A 20,289-nucleotide genomic window follows, 5' to 3' on the forward strand; every position below is an offset into this window, starting at 1 on the left:
GACAAAGCTACAACAGGTTATATATATATATCAAATATTACATTTACATAAGTAGTCAGACCCTTTACTCAGTACTATGTTGAAACATCTTTGGCAGCGATTACAGCCTCAAGTCTTCTTGGGTATGACGCTACAAGCGTGACACACCTTTATCTGGAGAGTTTCTCCCATTCCTCTCTGCAGATCCTCTCAAACTCTGTCAGGTTGGATGGGGAGAGTCGCTGCACAGCTATTTTCAGGTCTCTCCAGAGATGTTCAATCAGGTTCAAGTCCAGGCTCTAGCTGGGCCACTCAAGGACATTCAGAGACTTGTCCCGAAGCCACTCCTGCGCTGTCTTCGCTGTGTGCTTAGCGTCGTTGTCCTGTTGGAAGGTGAACCTTTGTCCCAGTCTGAGCGCTCTGGTTTTCATCAACGATTTCTTTGTACTTTGCTTCGTTCACCTTTCCCTCGATCCTGACTAGTCTCCCAGTCCCTGCAGCTGAAGAACATCCCCACAACATGATGCTGCCACCACCACGCTTCACCGTAGGGATGGTGCCAGGTTTCCTCCAGACGTGGCGCTTGGCATTCAGGCCAAAGAGTTCAATCTAGCTTTCATCAGACCAGAGAATCTTGTTTCTCATGTTCTGAGAGTCCTTTAGGTGCCTTTTGGCAAACTCCAAGTGGGCTGTCATGTGCCTTTTACTGAGGAGTGGCTTCCATCTGGCCACTCTACCATAAAGGCCTGATTGGTGGAGTGCTGCAGAGATGCTTGTCCTTCTGGAAGGTTCTCCCATCTCCACAGAGAAACTCTGGAGCTCTGTCAGAGTGACCATCCGGTTCTTGGTCACCTCCCTGACAAAGGCCCTTCTCCCCCGGTTGCTCAGTTTGGCCGGGTGGGCGAGCTCTAGGAAGAGTCTTGCTGGTTCGAAACTTCTTTCATTTAAGAATGATAGAGGCCACTGTGAGGGAAAAAAACAATTAAATAGATTTTAGAATAAGGCTGTAACTTAACAAAATGTGAAAAAAGTCAGGGGTCTGAATACTTTCGAATGCACTGTACCTGGTCATTACAATAGATAAAAAATACCTCATTCGTAGTGACTTCACTTTGTCTTTGTAGAGCAGAATAGTTAAATGCAGGCAATAACTTGACTCTTTGGATTAGCTGTCAGCTGGACCTTTTACTCACTCCTATAAAAATAACTTTTGTTAGTCTTTTTATTTACTTCACTGATTGTATGACAGAGGGTTTTATAGGTGATTATTGCAGATGCTATTCATGTCACTGAAGAGAGGGAAAAGAGAGAGGGATGTAGAGAGAAAGGGTGATCAAGAAAGAGAGAGTGATGTAGAGAGAGAGTGAGAAGGATGTAGAGAGAGAGTGATCGAGAAAGAGAGAGTGATGTAGAGAGAGAGTGAGAGGGATGTAGAGAGAGAAAGAGGGAAAAGAGAGAGAGAGGGGCGGGAGAGAGAGGGATTTAGAGAGAGAGAAAGGGATATATATATATATATATATATATAGTATAGAGAGAGAGATGGATGTAGAGAGAGAGAGAGAGAGAGAGAGAGAGAGAGAGAGAGAGAGAGAGAGAGAGAGAGAGAGAGAGAGAGAGAGAGAGAGAGAGAGAGAGAGAGAGAGAGAGATGAACCATCATTGAACACTCCTGAACAAATACAGGGTAATTGGTTTGGGCCAGCAGGGTAATTGGTTTGGGCCAGCAGGGTAATTTGTTTGGGCCAGCAGAATATTGGTTTGGGGCAGTAGAATATTGGTTTGGGCCAGTAGGTAATTGGTTTGGGCCAGGAGGGTAATTGGTTTGGGCCAGCAGGGTAAATGGTTTGGGCCAGCAGGGTAATTGGTTTGGGCCATTGGTTTGGGCCAGCAGAATATTGGTTTGGGCCAGCAGAATATTGGTTTGGGCCAGTAGAATATTGGTTTGGGCCAGTAGGCTAATTGGTTTGGGCCAGCAGGGTAATTGGTTTGGGCCAGCAGGGTAATTGGTTTGGGCCAGCAGGGTAATTGGTTTGGGCCAGCAAGGTAATTGGTTTGGGCCAGGAGAATATTGGTTTGGGCCAGTAGAATAATTGGTTTGGGCCAGCAGAATAATTGGTTTGGGCCAGTAGAATAATTGGTTTGGGCCAGCAGGGTAATTGGTTTGGGCCAGCAGGGTAATTGGTTTGGGCCAGCAGGGTAATTGGTTTGGGCCAGCAGGGTAATTGGCTCGTTGAAGTAGGAACAAAACAATGGCAAGGAAGGGAGGGAAAGAGAGAGGCAGATAGAGAATGACGAATGTTATTATTGCACTGATCCTTAAAAAATATGATGACATGGGCATTAGAGGGATGGAGGAAAGAGTAAATAACGTCCAGAGTCCGAGCGGTGTAATGGTAAATAAGCATATCATTAACCGCATGTTTTCTTTTCACTCTAATGTATTCACAAAGAGGTGAGAGAGAAAGTCTTTAAGCTGAAGTGTCACTTTTGCAGTGGTGAAGGGGAGAAGAAAAGCATGAAATGATATCCAGCTGAATAAGGGCTTCTGGCCTAAGAGGAGGTCATGGGTTCCCTGGTGGCCAGCAGAGAGGGGAGTGGGGGAAGGAGGGACGCTGCACCACAAAATAATTACTTAACACGAAGCAAACAAAGAGAGATGTGAAATCTCACACTCTCCATGGACACACACAAACACACACAAACACACACACTGAAGTTAGAACAGAGAAAGAGAGAGGAGGGAGAGGAGAGGTGACAGAGAGAGGGGGTTATATTCATTTTTCCCTCCTCTGGGTGAGCAGAGAAAAAGGGAGATTTGATTAAATGGATGCCCAGGGGTCACGACCCTGTCTAAACACACTGCAGCTCTCAGCATTAATCAAATAACACTCCAAAAATGTTGACCATGCCTGGCTCTGAGCTCTCTGGGCTCTGCTCTGAGCTCTCTGGGCTCTGCTCTGAGCTCTCTGGGCTCTGCTCTGAGCTCTCTGGGCTCTGCTCTGAGCTCTCTGGGCTCTGCTCTGAGCTCTCTGGGCTCTGCTCTGAGCTCTCTGGGCTCTGGCTCTGAGCTCTCTGGGCTCTGCTCTGAGCTCTCTGGGCTCTGCTCTGAGCTCTCTGGGCTCTGCTCTGAGCTCTCTGGGCTCTGCTCTGAGCTCTCTGGGCTCTGCTCTGAGCTCTCTGGGCTCTGCTCTGAGCTCTCTGGGCTCTGCTCTCTGGGCTCTGCTCTGAGCTCTCTGGGCTCTGCTCTGAGCTCTCTGGGCTCTGCTCTGAGCTCTCTGGGCTCTGCTCTGAGCTCTCTGGGCTCTGCTCTGAGCTCTGGGCTCTGGGCTCTGGGCTCTGCTCTGAGCTCTCTGGGCTCTGCTCTGAGCTCTGGGCTCTGGGCTGGGCTCTGCTCTGATCTCTCTGGGCTCTGCTCTGAGCTCTCTGGGCTCTGCTCTGAGCTGGGCTCTGGGCTCTGGCTCTGAGCTCTCTGGGCTCTGCTCTGAGCTGGGCTCTGCTCTGGCTCTGGGCTCTGCTCTGAGCTCTCTGGGCTCTGCTCTGAGCTCTCTGGGCTCTGGCTCTGAGCTCTCTGGGCTCTGCTCTGAGCTCTCTGGGCTCTGCTCTGAGCTCTCTGGGCTCTGCTCTGAGCTCTCTGGGCTCTGCTCTGAGCTCTCTGGGCTCTGCTCTGAGCTCTCTGGGCTCTGCTCTGGCTCTCTGGGCTCTGCTCTGAGCTCTCTGGGCTCTGCTCTGAGCTCTCTGGGCTCTGCTCTGAGCTCTCTGGGCTCTGCTCTGAGCTCTCTGGGCTCTGCTCTGAGCTCTCTGGGCTCTGCTCTGAGCTCTCTGGGCTCTGCTCTGAGCTCTCTGGGCTCTGCTCTGAGCTCTCTCTGGGCTCTGGGCTCTGCTCTGAGCTCTGGGCTCTGGGCTCTGGGCTCTCTGAGCTCTCTGGGCTCTGCTCTGACTCTGGGCTCTCTGGGCTCTGCTCGGATCACTCTGGGCTCTGCTCTGAGCTCTCTGGGCTCTGCTCTGAGCTCTCTGGGCTCTGCTCTGAGCTCTTTGGGCTCTGCTCGGATCTCTCTGGGCTCTGCTCTGAGCTCTCTGGGCTCTGCTCTGAGCTCTCTGGGCTCTGCTCTGAGCTCTCTGGGCTCTGCTCTGAGCTCTCTGGGCTCTGCTCTGAGCTCTCTGGGCTCTGCTCTGAGCTCTCTGGGCTCTGCTCTGAGCTCTCTGGGCTCTGCTCTGAGCTCTCTGGGCTCTGCTCGGATCACTCTGGGCTCTGCTCTGAGATCTCTGGGCTCTGCTCTGAGCTCTCTGGGCTCTGCTCTGAGCTCTCTGGGCTCTGCTCACTCTGGGCTCTGCTCTGAGATCTCTCTCTGGGGCTCTGGGCTCTGCTCTGAGCTCTGGGCTCTGGGCTCTGGCTCTGCTCTGCTCTCTGGGCTCTCTCTCTGGGCTCTGGCTGGAGCTCTTTGGGCTCTGCTCGGATCACTCTGGGCTCTGCTCTGAGATCTCTGGGCTCTGGCTCTGAGCTCTCTGGGCTCTGGCTCTGAGCTCTCTGGGCTCTGGCTCTGGGCTGTGTTCACTGAGGGACCTGTTGGCCTCTGATATACATGTACAGTAGACGGAGCAGGACTAGAACCAAGATAAAGGATCCACATCTTTACAGTTTAGTCATACTGAGACCAGTCAAAAGGACTCGTGTGCCTTCCTCCAAGCGAACAAGAGATGGAGTATACACTGTACAGTAGCATTTAAATAGTGTGTGGTCCGTTCTTATTTGACAGGCTCCGTCATATAGTATTTCCTGAGGGCTGTAGAAGCCATGCCAGGAGTGTTAGCAGCACACAGTGGGAGCGCGGGGCTCCAGGGGGCCGCTGGAGATTGGGTTTCAGTGAGGGAGGCAGGTGTCTGGGCAGCTCTCCATGAGGGGGGATTGTGCTTTTAAACTTTAAACCTGCTATGGAGGATAGACAGTTAGGCCATGGAGCAGCAAGGACAAGGCAGAGAAGTGTTCTCCAACATTATTATCTAATCCTCCTAGTTTTGTAACGATTACATTCATCTTTATTGTCTTCCAGTTTCAACATCGCTATTTTTAAATCTACAAATGTACTCTTTTTGAGCACAGAAAATAATATGTACTGTATAACTCTACTGCACCTTGCAAACTCATGGATCCGTGAGATTTTATAGACATCACCTTCTCCAAATATACATTTAACACAGTAGGGACAAATAGACATTCTGGCCCTTCTGTTAGACTCCACACTGAAGAGACTGGGCAGGGATGCCCAAAAGGGTTCCTGAGTTGGAAAGTGTTTTAGAGGGTGTTTCGAACAGGGAGGAATAAGCAGGCAGCATCACATGGAGTGGACAAGGAGTATTAACCAGTCCTGTTTCCCTCCTCTCTGACTAGCTTCTCACAATAGCCAGTGTCTAGCAGCCCTCTGGCAACCAGAATCTAAAGCCAGGCCAGTGCTGTCAAGTGTCAGGCCCAGAAAGCCCAGCCATTTGCGATGTTTCCAGTAGGATTACGCAAAGTGCACTTCATTCAGATCTGGAATGTATCTTTAATTATTACGAGACTGCCACCATACAAATGAAGTCCTCAGAGCAAAGCAGTGTTGGGGCTTCTATCCTTGGCATTTGCATTAATGTAGTTAAGGGTTTATTACCGGGTAGTTTTTCTACAAAGTTAGTCTTTGTTCAAGTAAACACACAAAAAATGTACAGTACCAGTCAAAAGTTTACTCATTAAAAGGTTTTTCTTTATTTTTACTATTTTCTTAATTGCAGAATAATATTGAAGACATCAAAATATGAAATAACACATATGGAATCATGTAATAACCAAAAAAGTGTTAAACAAATCAAAATATTTTAGATTCTTCAAAGTAGCCACCCTTTGCCTTGATGACAGCTTTGCACACTATTGGCATTCTCTCAACCAGCTTCACCTGGAACACTTTTCAAACAGTCTTGAAGGAGTTCCCACATATGCTGAGCACTTGTTGGCGGCTTTTGCTTCACTCTGTGGTCCAACTCATCCAAAACCATCTCAATTGGGTTGAGGTCGGGTGATTGTGGAGGCCAGGTCATCGGATGCAGCACTCCATCACTCTCTTTAGTCAAACAGCCCTTACACAGCCTGGAGGTGTGTTGGGTCATTGTCCTGTTGAAAAGCAAATGATAGTCCCACTAAGTGCAAACCAGATGGGATGGCGTATAGCTGCAGAATGCTTTGGTAGCCGTGCTGGTTAAGTGTGCCTTGAATTCGAAATAAATCACAGACAGTGTCACCAGCAAAGCACCCCCACACCATCACACCTCCTCCTCCATGCTTCACGGTGGGAACCATACATGCAGAGATCATCCATTTAACCTACTATGCGTCTCACAAAGACACAACGGTTGGAGCCAAAAATCTCAAATTTGGTCTCATCAGACCAAAGGACAGATTTCCACCAGTCTAATGTCTGTTTCTCATGTTTCTTGGCCCAAACAAGCCTCTTCTTATTATTGGTGTCCTTTATCAGTGGTTTCTTTGCAGCAATTCGATCATGAAGGCCTGATTCACGCGGTCTCCTCTGAACAGTTGATGTTGAGATGTGTCTGTTATTTGAACTCTGTGAAGCATTTATTTAATCTCCGCAGCAGAGATAACTCTGGGTCTTCCCTTCCTGTGGTGGTCCTCATGAGAGCCAGTTTCATCATAGTGCCTGATGGTCTTTGAGACTGCACTTGAAGAAACGTTCATATTTATTAAAATGTTTCTCATTGACTGACCTTCATGTCTTAAAGTTATGATGGGCTGTCATTTCTCTTTGCTTATTTGAGCTGTTCTTCCCATAATATGGACTTGGTCTCTTACCAAATAGGGCTCTCTTCTGCATACTACCCCTACCTTGTCACAACACAACTGATTTGCTCAAACGCGTTAAGAACGAAAGAAATTCCACAAATTAACGTTTAACAAGGCACACTTGTTAATTGACTACCTCATAGGCAGGGAGGGAGGGAGGGAGGGGGATGGGAGAGAGGGGAGGGAGGAGTAGGGAAGGGAGATTGGCAGGGAGGGAGAGGGATGGGAGAGAGGGGAGGGAGGAGGAGGGAAGGGAGATTGGCAGGGAGTGAGGGAGGGGAGGGAGGGATGAGAGGGGAGAGAGGAGGAGGGGAGGAGGAGGGAAGAGAATAGAGGGACGGGAGGGATGAGAGGGGATGGAGGAAGAGGGGAGGGAGGAGGAGGGAGGGGGATGGGAGAGAGGGGAGGGAGGAGGAGGGAAGGGAGATTGGCAGGGAGGGGGAGGGAGGGAGGTGGGTGGGAGAGAGGGGAGGGAGGAGGAGGGAAGGGAAATTGGCAGGGAGGGAAGGGCTATTGGCAGGGAGGGAGGGAGGGAGGGAGGGAAGGGGATGGGAGAGAGGGGAGGGAGGGATGAGAGGGGAGAGAGGAGGGAAGGGAGGGGAGGGGAGGAATGGGAGGTGGGCAGCTAGTCTAATGTGTATGAATTACAAGGGGAAAACTTTTCTAGCTGAGGGCCCAGAAGAGAATGGGTGTAGAATAGGAGAGAATAGTAGCTTGTGTGACTGTCACGCCTGGTGACATTCAACTGGTCCTGATACCTGCTTCTCACTAAACACTTACAGATTCACTAGATGTGAGAAACAGCTCCCTGGGTGTTAGAGATCAAGAGCAGTCGCTGGAACAACAAGGTTGTTCTTCAGGACATTATTATGACATCTGTGTGCAAGTTAAAATGCTATCTGTTATATTTGTTATCTGAAATTATTTATAACAGACTGTTAAAAAGTCTGAAATGAAATGTTTTATGGCCATCTTTCACGAACATAAAGTAAACAGAACCCAACAAACTGGAATAAAAGAGATAAGATGGTACAGAAGAAGGAACATTTCAGCGCTGTGGGTAAACACGGCTGCTGAATCAATTCACTAATCTGTCTCTCGGACTGAGCCATGAAATACAGACTGGTCTCCCATCTTTCTCCCCCTTCTTTTCCAGTGTTGTTTTTCATTAAATATTGCAGGAGAGACTGGTCCCCCCCACCTCTGAGGCTGAATGACTTGGAGGCCATTGTTGTTGGCCTTCCCTGCCAATGAGCCCTAGAGCTCTACACCTTCCTGCCTCACAGCCACGATGTTCCATCTGGCCTCAGAGCTGGAGGTTAGCTCACATGATTGTGGAATACTCTGATAGGGGAAATTACATTGACTATGATGTTAAACTCTTAACAACGTACAGACCTCTTTCCACAGGGGCCATGTTCTGATCACCAATTATAATGACTTGAAGTTCAAGTGAAATGTTACAGTAATTATGACGTCCCACGGATATTTAATTTTCCTTTTAATTTCACGTACCGAGTATAAACATCTCACCTTTCTGGAAAGATACTGTAGCTACCTGAACAGCAGAGATCGGATGGAGTGTTTCTTCAGGAGAAAGAGACTAATTGCAGGATCAGAGACAGTAGAAGGTAATATTGCCGCGGAACTTCATACACTTGCTGAGGGCCTTTGTAGCTGAGAACTCAGTGATTGAGGGTGAGTCGTGGGAGAGATGAGAGAGTGAGAGGTTATGTTAATCAGACAGAGATTTCAATTCCACGGCCATGGGAGTATTCCTTCCACGGTTATTTACTTATGACACCATCCAGATAACTGGCTAGATAATAGCTGCACAATATATCACTGGATTCATTTTGTCTCTAATCCCTTTCCCACCAGTGTATTTCCCTTTTGTTTGAGTAATGAGCTGTAAAATTTAATAATTAACTTTTTCCTTGTGATATAATCGCTCTAGATGGCTAGAAAATGCTAGTTCCGGAGTAGAGAGGCTCTTTAAGTGCATCAAGTGAGTCCCTTAATGAAACTCCTCTTTTTTCTCTCTCATCACTACAATGCTTTAGGGGGAAGGTAGCTGTCATTGTACAATGCTTTAGGGGGAAGGTAGCTCTCATCACTACAATGCTTTAGGGGGAAGGTAGCTCTCATCACTACAATGCTTTAGGGGGAAGGTAGCTCTCATCACTACAATGCTTTAGGGGGATGGTAGCTATCATCACTACAATGCTTTAGGGGGAAGGTAGCTCTCATCACTACAATGCTTTAGGGGGATGGTAGCTATCATCACTACAATGCTTTAGGGGGAAGGTCGCTCTCATCACTACAATACTTTAGGGGGAAGGTAGCTCTCATCACGACAATGCTTTAGGGGGAAGGTAGCTCTCATCACTACAATACTTTGGGGGGATGGTAGCTCTCATTGTACAATGCTTTAGGGGGAAGGTAGCTCTCATCACGACAATGCTTTAGGGGTAAGGTAGCTCTCATCACTACAATGCTTTAGGGGGAAGGTAGCTGTCATCACTACAATGCTTTAGGGGGAAGGTAGCTGTCATCACTACAATGCTTTAGGGGGAAGGTAGCTCTCATCACTACAATGCTTTAGGGGGAAGGTAGCTCTCATCACTACAATGCTTTAGGGGGAAGGTTGCTGTCATTGTACAATGCTTTAGGGGGAAGGTAGCTGTCATCACTACAATGCTTTAGGGGGAAGGTAGCTCTCATCACCACAATGCTTTAGGGGGAAGGTAGCTGTCATCACTACAATGCTTTAGGGGGAAGGTAGCTCTCATCACGACAATGCTTTAGGGGGAAGGTAGCTCTCATCACCACAATGCTTTAGGGGGAAGGTAGCTCTCATCACTACAATGCTTTAGGGGGAAGGTAGCTCTCATCACGACAATGCTTTAGGGGGAAGGTAGCTCTCATCACGACAATGCTTTAGGGGGAAGGTAGCTCTCATCACTACAATGCTTTAGGGGAAAGGTACAAGCTAGCTCATCATGCTTTACAATACAACTTTGAGGGGAAGGTAGCTCTCATCACTTTGGGGGACAATGCAATTTAGGGGAAGGTAGCTCTCATCACCACAATGCTTTGAGGGGAAGGTAGCTCTCATTGTACAATGCTTTAGGGGAAGGTAGCTCTCATCACGACAATGCTTTAGGGGGAAGGTAGCTCTCATCACTACAATACTTTGAGGGGGAAGGTAGCTCTCATTGTACAATGCTTTAGGGGGATGGTAGCTCTCATCACCACAATGCTTTAGGGGGAAGGTAGCTCTCATCACTACAATACTTTGAGGGGGAAGGTAGCTCTCATTGTACAATGCTTTGGGGGGATGGTAGCTCTCATTGTACAATGCTTTAGGGGGAAGGTAGCTCTCATCACCACAATGCTTTGAGGGGGAAGGTAGCTCTCATTGTACAATGCTTTGGGGGGATGGTAGCTCTCATTGTACAAGGTAGCTCTCATCACACACAATGCTCTCATTGTACAATGGGGGAAGGTAGCTCTCATTGTACAATGCTTTAGGGGGGGGCTCTCATCACTACAATGCGTTAGGGGGAAGGTAGCTCTCATTGTACAATGCTTTGGGGGATGGTAGCTCTCATCACCAATGCTTTAGGGGAAGGTAGCTCTCATTGTACAATGCGTTGGGGGAAGGTAGCTCTCATTGTACAATGCTTTAGGGGGGATTGTACAATGCTTTGGGGGAAGCTCATCACTACAATGCTTTACAATGCTTTACAATGCTTTAGGGGAAGGTCGCTCTCTCACTCAATCACTACAATGCGTTAGGGGGAAGGGAAGGTAGCTCTCATTGTACAATGCTTTGGGGGGATGGTAGCTCTCATCACCACAATACTTTGAGGGGGAAGGTAGCTCTCATTGTACAATGCTTTGGGGGGATGGTAGCTGTCATTGTACAATGCTTTAGGGGGAAGGTCGCTCTCATCACTACAATGCTTTAGGGGGAAGGTAGCTCTCATTGTACAATGCTTTAGGGGGAAGGTCGCTCTCATCACTACAATGCTTTAGGGGGAAGGTAGCTCTCATTGTACAATGCTTTAGGGGGAAGGTCGCTCTCATCACTACAATGCTTTAGGGGGAAGGTAGCTCTCATTGTACAATGCGTTAGGGGGAAGGTCGCTCTCATCACTACAATGCTTTTTTTTTGTCTCTGTGCACCTGTGTGTATGTGTGTATGCACCTGTGTGTATGTGTGTATGCACCTGTGTGTGTTTGTGAGGTTGAGTGATTGTAGGCTGTATCCCTGCGAGTTGCTGACAGGTCTATGGGGATGTGATCCATGCAGGCTATGTCTCCCCTAATGGGCCCTTGTTAATGTGGGTGTCTTCTTTCTCTTTACTCATTCTGGCCTTCTCTGTGTATGCTGGCGATGAGACCAGATCCTGTTCCCAGGCCCATCAACTAGTGGGGAATTGGCAGAGGAGCCCAGGGCAGGGAGGGGTGGGTGCTAGGCTAGGGTAGCAGCTATGGCATAGAGGCAGTGTTACACAACTAAAGAAGTAACCTGTTGATAGAAGCACTACAGGCCTGTTATAGTCTCTAATCCCTGTGTTGAAACTCCCCTCTTATTCCCCCTGCACTTGTAAAAGTGTCTTTGGTTGTATTTAATTGGATATATGTGGTTGACCGATGTGTCTCACATCAGCGGAGTTTGCATGGGTTTAGAGTGGTTCTCTCCTTTCGTCCCCCCTCTTCTCTTGCCCGCCCTCTCATTCCACAGCTTCTGAACCCAGACAATGAAAACAATGAGATTGGAGCCTCTCTCTCTCCTCTCTGTTTCCCACTCCCCCATTCTGATTTCATGCTCCGGCTCTTGTGCTCTTTTGTCGGCACATTTATTTCACCCCTCTGGCTAACTCTGTAAAAACAATACTTCTAGTATTTTGTTTATTTATTCATTCATTTATTCTTTGTGGATCTGTAGCGGCATGACCATCTGCTCAATGAAATTAGATGCTGTAATGAAAGAGACTGTTGTGCTCTCTGTCCCTCTCTCGCTGTCGCTATCTCTCTCTCTCTTTCTCTCTGTCCCGCTCTGTGTCTCTATTTCTCTCTGTCCCTCTCTCGCTGTTGCTATCTCTCTCTCTCTCTCTTTCTTCTCTCTCTCTATCTCTTTCTCGCTCTCTCTGTCACTATTTCTCTCTGTCCCTGTTTCTCTGTTCCCCTCTCTGTCTCTATTTCTCTGTCCATCTCTGTCCCTCTCTGTCTCCCTCTCTCTCTCTCTCTCTCTCTCTCTCTCTCTCTCTCTCTCTCTCTCTCTCTCTCTCTCTCTCTCTCTTTCTCTCTGTCCCGCTCTGTGTCTCTATTTCTCTCTGTCCCCCTCTCTCTCTCTGTCCCTCTATATTTTCTCTCGCATACACAAATGCTCAGAGCCCCTAACAGGAATGTTGGGGCAGCCTGGCCCTTCCCACAGAGTTGTAGAAACAGGGCAGCCTGGCCCTTCCCCACAGAGTTTTAGAAACAGGGCAGCCTGGCCCTTCCCCACAGAGTTTTAGAAACAGGGCAGCCTGGCCCTTCCCCACAGAGTTGTAGAAACAGGGAAGCCTGGCCCTTCCCCACAGAGTTGTAGAAACAGGGAAGCCTGGCCCTTCCCCACAGAGTTGTAGAAACAGGGAAGCCTGGCCCTTCCCCACAGAGTTGTAGAAACAGGGAAGCCTGGCCCTTCCCCACAGAGTTGTAGAAACAGGGAAGCCTGGCCCTTCCCCACAGAGTTGTAGAAACAGGGAAGCCTGGCCCTTCCCCACAGAGTTGTAGAAACAGGGAAGCCTGGCCCTTCCCCACAGAGTTGTAGAAACAGGGAAGCCTGGCCCTTCCCCACAGAGTTGTAGAAACAGGGAAGCCTGGCCCTTCCCCACAGAGTTGTAGAAACAGGGTAGCCTGGCCCTTCCCCAGAGTTATAGAAACAGCCCTTCCCCACAGAGTTGTAGAAACAGGGAAGCCTGGCCCTTCCCCACAGAGTTGTAGAAACAGGGAAGCCTGGCCCTTCCCCACAGAGTTGTAGAAACAGGGAAGCCTGGCCCTTCCCCACAGAGTTGTAGAAACAGGGAAGCCTGGCCCTTCCCCACAGAGTTGTAGAAACAGGGAAGCCTGGCCCTTCCCCACAGAGTTGTAGAAACAGGGAAGCCTGGCCCTTCCCCACAGAGTTGTAGAAACAGGGAAGCCTGGCCCTTCCCCACAGAGTTGTAGAAACAGGGAAGCCTGGCCCTTCCCCACAGAGTTGTAGAAACAGGGAAGCCTGGCCCTTCCCCACAGAGTTGTTGTCACTAGAGGGACCACCAGCCTCTGCTTCTTGTTCAGTGACCTGGACATTTAGTTACAATACTGAGTTTCACCTCTGAGCTTAGTTTAGTTAGTTTCACCTCTGAGTTTAGCTTAGTTAGTTTCACCTCTGAGCTTAGGTTAGTTAGTTTCACCTCTGAGCTTAGGTTAGTTAGTTTCACCTCTGAGTTTAGCTTAGTTAGTTTCACCTCTGAGTTTAGGTTAGTTAGCCATATAAAGATACAATTCAAAACATGCCAGTATCACACTAGAATTGTTTTCAATTAGAATATATGTGATCAAAAGGGATATTGACATGTTTTAGAAGAATAAATTAGCTGAAAGGTGATCTGTATAATTTCTTCTATGAGTTGGAAAATGTATCTCTCATAGCCAATGCATGTTGTGCTGTTTGTTGTGTTTGTTGATGAATAGCAGCATATCAAATAAAAAATGAATCAAATGTTATTTGTCACATGCTTGGTAAACAACAAGTGTAGACTAACAGGAACATGCTTACGGGCCTTTCCCTACAATACAGAGAGAAAAAATAGAAATAATGGAATAATAAATACACAATGACTAAGGATAACTTGTCTATATACACGGGGTACCAGTACAGAGTCCATGTGCAGGGGTACGAGGTCATTGAGGTACATATGTACATAAAACTAAGAATAAAGTGACCTGGCAACAGGATAGACAATAAACAGTAACAGCAGCGTATGTGATGATTCAAAAAAGTTCATGTAAATGTGGTCAGTGTAGATTGTCCAGGTATCTATTGTTGAACTACTTAACTATAAGTATTTATCAGTCTTATGGCTCGGGGGTACAAGCTGTTCAGGGTCTGTTGTTCCAGACTTGGTGCCACTATGTCCATCCTTCCTCCACTCTGGAGCAGGTTGAATTATTCAGGACCTTCCAGTATGGCCTAATTACTGCTGTATGGACCACTCCATGATGTAAACATCAGTGATGTACATTATGTTATTTCACCTCAGTGGGGTGCTCATCGTGATGGACTGGTGTGTAGCGTCGTAGCCTCCTTCAAATGGAGAGAATGGATGAGCTGGAAGGGAATTGAGCCGTGCTTGTGTGTGTGTGCATGTGTGTGTGTGTGTGCATGTGTGTGTGTGTGCATGTGTGTGTGTGTGCATGTGTGTGAATAATTCCTGAAAGGTCCTGTGACAGTGAATAGTAGAGTAAAGTAGCTGAACAGACAGATGAAGGGTAAAAGGCCTCAGCCGGCTCCCCACACTCACCTGTCGGCCTTCCCCAGGTACAAGGCTCTCCTCTCCTGCAGGGAGCAGCCTTCTGACCTGGAGATGGCCCTTTTCATTACTGCCATTCCAACACTGTATTTGTTTAAAAAGGAATCAATTCAATTGAAATCTCTCTGAAAGCTCGACTAGGAAAACACTGTCTGGACAATGTTTAGCTTGTGTGGAGCCTGCATCTTTCCCACTCCCTCTGTTTCTAACCAAAACACACAGTCTTAATTGCTTTATGCTAAAGCACTACACTGTCGGACACAATCCCCTCTCCTACATGTTATTTTCCTTTCATATGGTTTGTTCTCAATGCGAGCCTCTCTGGAAGGAGAACAACCTTCCTCGACCTCTCCTTCACATTCACACTTAATCCGTGGATGTTTTGAAACAGAAATCATTTTGTACTAAGAAAAGAATCTCGACAAACAGAGATGTAAAAAAAGTTTGCGACTGAGAGGTAGGACGAATTGAGCTTCTGGTTTCTAAGAGTTTCTCCTGTGAGGTGGGGGTTGTTTTTCTTATGCACGTGTTCTATTTCTCTGTTTGTTTGCAGAGGAAACACACCGTGTGTTTTTCAATGGGATGAACTTGTCCTCAGCTTTCAAGGCAAACTGTTCTCAGGCTTACTGTAGGTCACAGCTGTTGTGTGGGCCAAGGTTCTGACACAAGGGATGGTGCAGAACCACCTGACCATGTTATATCTATAAACAGCAGAACCACCTGATAAACAGCAGAACCACCTGTCTATAAACCATGTTATGTCTATAAACAGCAGAACCACCTGACCATGTTGTCTATAAACAGCAGAACCACCTGACCATGTTATGTCTATAAACAGCAGAACCACCTGACCATGTTATGTCTATAAACAGCAGAACCACCTGACCATGTTATGTCTATAAACAGCAGAACCACCTGACCATGTTATGTCTATAAACAGACCATGTTAGTCTATAAACCAGAACCACCTGACCATGTTATGTCTATAAACAGCAGAACCACCTGACCATGTTATGTCTATAAACAGCAGAACCACCTGACCATGTTATGTCTATAAACAGTCTATAAACAGAACCACCTGACCATGTTATGTCTATAAACAGCAGAACCACCTGACCATGTTATGTCTATAAACAGCAGAACCACTCGACCATGTTATGTCTATAAACAGCAGAACCACCTGACCATGTTATGTCTATAAACAGCAGAACCACCTGACCATGTTGTCTATAAACAGCAGAACCACCTGACCATGTTATGTCTATAAACAGCAGAACCACTCGACCATGTTATGTCTATAAACAGCAGAACCACCTGACCATGTTATGTCTATAAACAGCAGAACCACCTGACCATGTTATGTCTATAAACAGCAGAACCACCTGACCATGTTATGTCTATAAACAGCAGTAAACAGCAGAACCACCTGACCTGACCATGTTATGTCTATAAACAGCAGAACCACCTGACCATGTTATGTCTATAAACAGCAGAACCACCTGACCATGTTATGTCTATAAACAGCAGAACCACCTGACCAGTCTATAAACCAGAACCCTGACCATGTTATGTCTATAAACAGCAGAACCACCTGACCATGTTATGTCTATAAACAGCAGAACCACCTGACCATGTTATGTCTATAAACAGCAGAACCACCTGACCATGTTATGTCTATAAACAGCAGAACCACCTGACCATGTTATGTCTATAAACAGCAGAACCACCTGACCATGTTATGTCTATAAACAGCAGAACCACCTGACCATGTTATGTCTATAAACAGCAGAACCACCTGACCATGTTATGTCTATAAACAGCAGAACCACCTGACCATGTTATGTCTATAAACAGCAGAACCACTCGACCATGTTATGTCTATAAACAGCAGAACCACCTGACCATGTTATGTCTATAAACAGCAGAACCACCTGACCATGTTATGTCTATAAACAGCAGAACCACCTGACCATGTTATGTCTATAAACAGCAGAACCACTCGACCATGTTATGTCTATAAACAGCAGAACCACTCGACCATGTTATGTCTATAAACAGCAGAACCACCTGACCATGTTATGTCTATAAACAGCAGAACCACCTGACCATGTTATGTCTATAAACAGCAGAACCACCTATAAACAGCAGACCTGACCATGTTATGTCTATAAACAGCAGAACCACCTGACCATGTTATGTCTATAAACAGCAGAACCACCTGACCATGTTATGTCTATAAACAGCAGAACCACCTGACCATGTTATGTCTATAAACAGCAGAACCATGTTATGTCTATAAACAGCAGAACCACCTGACCATGTTATGTCTATAAACAGCAGAACCACCTGACCATGTTATGTCTATAAACAGCAGAACCACCTGACCATGTTATGTCTATAAACAGCAGAAACCACCATGTTATGTCTATAAACAGCAGAACCACCTGACCATGTTATGTCTATAAACAGCAGAACCACCTGACCATGTTATGTCTATAAACAGCAGAACCACCTGACCATGTTATGTCTATAAACAGCAGAACCACCTGACCATGTTATGTCTATAAACAGCAGAACCACCTGACCATGTTATGTCTATAAACAGCAGAACCACCTGACCATGTTATGTCTATAAACAGCAGAACCACCTGACCATGTTATGTCTATAAACAGCAGAACCACCTGACCATGTTATGTCTATAAACAGCAGAACCACCTGACCATGTTATGTCTATAAACAGCAGAACCACCTGACCATGTTATGTCTATAAACAGCAGAACCACCTGACCATGTTATGTCTATAAACAGACCAGTCTATAAACCAGAACCACCTGACCATGTTATGTCTATAAACACCTGACCATGTTAGAACAGCAGAACCCTGACCATGTTATGTCTATAAACAGCAGAACCACCTGACCATGTTATGTCTATAAACAGCAGAACCACCTGACCATGTTATGTCTATAAACAGCAGAACCACCTGACCATGTTATGTCTATAAACAGCAGAACCACTCGACCATGTTATGTCTATAAACAGCAGAACCACCTGACCATGTTATGTCTATAAACAGCAGAACCACCTGACCATGTTATGTCTATAAACAGCAGAACCACCTGACCATGTTATGTCTATAAACAGCAGAACCACTGACCATGTTATGTCTATAAACAGCAGAACCACCTGACCATGTTATGTCTATAAACAGCAGAACCACTCGACCATGTTATGTCTATAAACAGCAGAACCACCTGACCATGTTATGTCTATAAACAGCAGAACCACCTGACCATGTTATGTCTATAAACACCTGACCAGTCTATAAACAGCAGAACCCTGACCATGTTATGTTATAAACAGCAGTGACCATGTTATGTCTATAAACAGCAGAACCACTCGACCATGTTATGTCTATAAACAGCAGAACCACCTGACCATGTTATGTCTATAAACAGCAGAACCACCTGACCATGTTATGTCTATAAACAGCAGAACCACCACCTCTATAAACAGCAGGCCATGTTATGTCTATAAACAGCAGAACCACCTGACCATGTTATGTCTATAAACAGCAGAACCACCTGACCATGTTATGTCTATAAACAGCAGAACCACCTGACCATGTTATGTCTATAAACAGCAGAACCACTGACCATATGTCTATAAACAGCAGAACCACCTGACCATGTTATGTCTATAAACAGCAGAACCATGTCTATAAACAGCAGAACCACCTGACCATGTTATGTCTATAAACAGCAGAACCACCTGACCATGTTATGTCTATAAACAGCAGAACCACATGTTATGTCTGACCATGTTATGTCTATAAACAGCAGAACCACCACCTGACCATGTTATGTCTATAAACAGCAGAACCACCTGACCATGTTATGTCTATAAACAGCAGAACCACCATGTTATGTCTATAAACAGCAGAACCACCTGACCATGTTATGTCTATAAACAGCAGAACCACCTGACCATGTTATGTCTATAAACAGCAGAACCCACCATGTTATGTCTATAAACAGCAGAACCACCTGACCATGTTATGTCTATAAACAGCAGAACCACCTGACCATGTTATGTCTATAAACAGCAGAACCACCTGACCATGTTATGTCTATAAACAGCAGAACCACCTGACCATGTTATGTCTATAAACAGCAGAACCACCTGACCATGTTATGTCTATAAACAGCAGAACCACCTGACCATGTTATGTCTATAAACAGCAGAACCACCTGACCATGTTATGTCTATAAACAGCAGAACCACCTGACCATGTTATGTCTATAAACAGCAGAACCACCTGACCATGTCCATTGTAACTCTCACACCTTTTACATGATTGGTCTGCTTAAGACACTTCCATTGAACTCATCACTTGTGATTTGTGACAGACCATGTTATGTCTATAAACAGCACTATGTGAGGATATACACTGTGTGGACAAACATTAAGAACACTCTTTGAGCTGAGGTTAGGCTCTTTCCATGACATAGACTGACCAGGTGAAAGCTATGATCCCTTATTGATGTCACTTGTTAAATCCACTTCAATCAGTGTAGATGAAGGGGAGGAGACAGGTTAAAGAAGGATTCAATGTTAGGAAAGTGTTTGTAATGTTTGTTATACTCAGCGAATGTTAGGTTGGTGCAGAAACCACTTAAACACCATATTATAGGACTATGCTAATAGCAGGAGTGTGGTAGTATGCTATAATAGGGGGAAGCTGATTTAACCATTGATGCATATTTTCCAAATATTAAATCCACTTTCCAACTGTGTTTTACAATAGACATTTTTAACGTCACCGTGATTCTCTGGGCCACTGATATGGAAACACAGGTTTATGACATCTGTCATGCAATGCTAATGTAGGGACTCAGTGGAATGCATACCTGCCTCCCTCTATTCCCACCTCATTTGTCTCGCCTTGCTTTGTTTTTTGTCCTTTTATAAAGAGATTTAACTGAAAAGAGTTCCAGCTCAGTCAGTACTGAAAGTAACGGTTTTGTTTTTCCTTCAGAGTACATCACCTTGAACAGGAAGTCCCCGAGGTCAGCTAGCTACAGTAGCACTGCATCACCATCTGAGGCCTCCTATGGAGGTGTTCTCCCCCTGTCCTCTCACCCTCTCCATCACTTCTACCCTCATCGTCCTCTCCCTGTTTCTAACACTCTCTCTCCCTCTCTCTCTCTCCCTCCCTCCCTCCCTTGTTCTTTTCCTGTCTCTCGTTCACCCCTTTCCTCTCTCTCTCTCTCTCTCTCTCTCTCTCTCTCTCTCTCTCTCTCTCTCTCTCTCTCTCTCTCTCTCTCTCTCTCTCTCTCTCTCTCTCTCTCTCTCTCTCTCTCTCTCTCTCTCTCTCTCTCTCTCTCTCTCACACTACTGTGACGATAATGAGACAATAGCACTCCACTGTTCTTGTAAGCCCCTGTAAACAAGACCCGAGACAAGTTCAATGGATTTGTTAAATTATTGACATTTAATTGGATGTGCTTTTGTGCAGCCTTCTGAAATGCTATTCCCTGTTTCTCGGTCGCCATGGCTGCTAATGAGCGCAACAGTTATTCACCCTGTCAGTATGTAGTATGTGACGCAAGACACCGGAGTTCCTCCAAATAAATTAATTGTGTCACTTGGACACAGATAAAACAGGTTGGCATTTTTTTACTGGAAAATGATACCAAAAGAGAATAATAATTAGCATGTTGCTGCTGAAGTGCAGGAGGGAAAAAGGAAAGAGAGAGAGAGGTTTTCAGGTGTGTCCCTTTTCCATCTGGTTAATAGCTCTGCAGCTGTCCTGCTGTAATCCCTATGGAGCTGTCTGAAGCAGGCCATTTAACACACACACGCACACGCACACGCACACGCACGCACGCACGCACGCACGCACGCACGCAC

The 20,289-nt window shown here is 46.3% G+C and overlaps 1 protein-coding gene across 12 annotated transcripts in view; it reads left to right on the forward strand.

The window, feature by feature from the left end:
• The window catches only part of LOC118375471 (dachshund homolog 2-like), a 299,459-nt gene that overhangs the window by 53,423 nt on the left and 225,747 nt on the right, over positions 1-20,289 (forward strand). The window lies entirely within an intron of this gene.

The sequence above is a fragment of the Oncorhynchus keta genome, chromosome 6 (assembly GCF_023373465.1).
Source record: "Oncorhynchus keta strain PuntledgeMale-10-30-2019 chromosome 6, Oket_V2, whole genome shotgun sequence".
Taxonomy (NCBI): domain Eukaryota; kingdom Metazoa; phylum Chordata; class Actinopteri; order Salmoniformes; family Salmonidae; genus Oncorhynchus; species Oncorhynchus keta.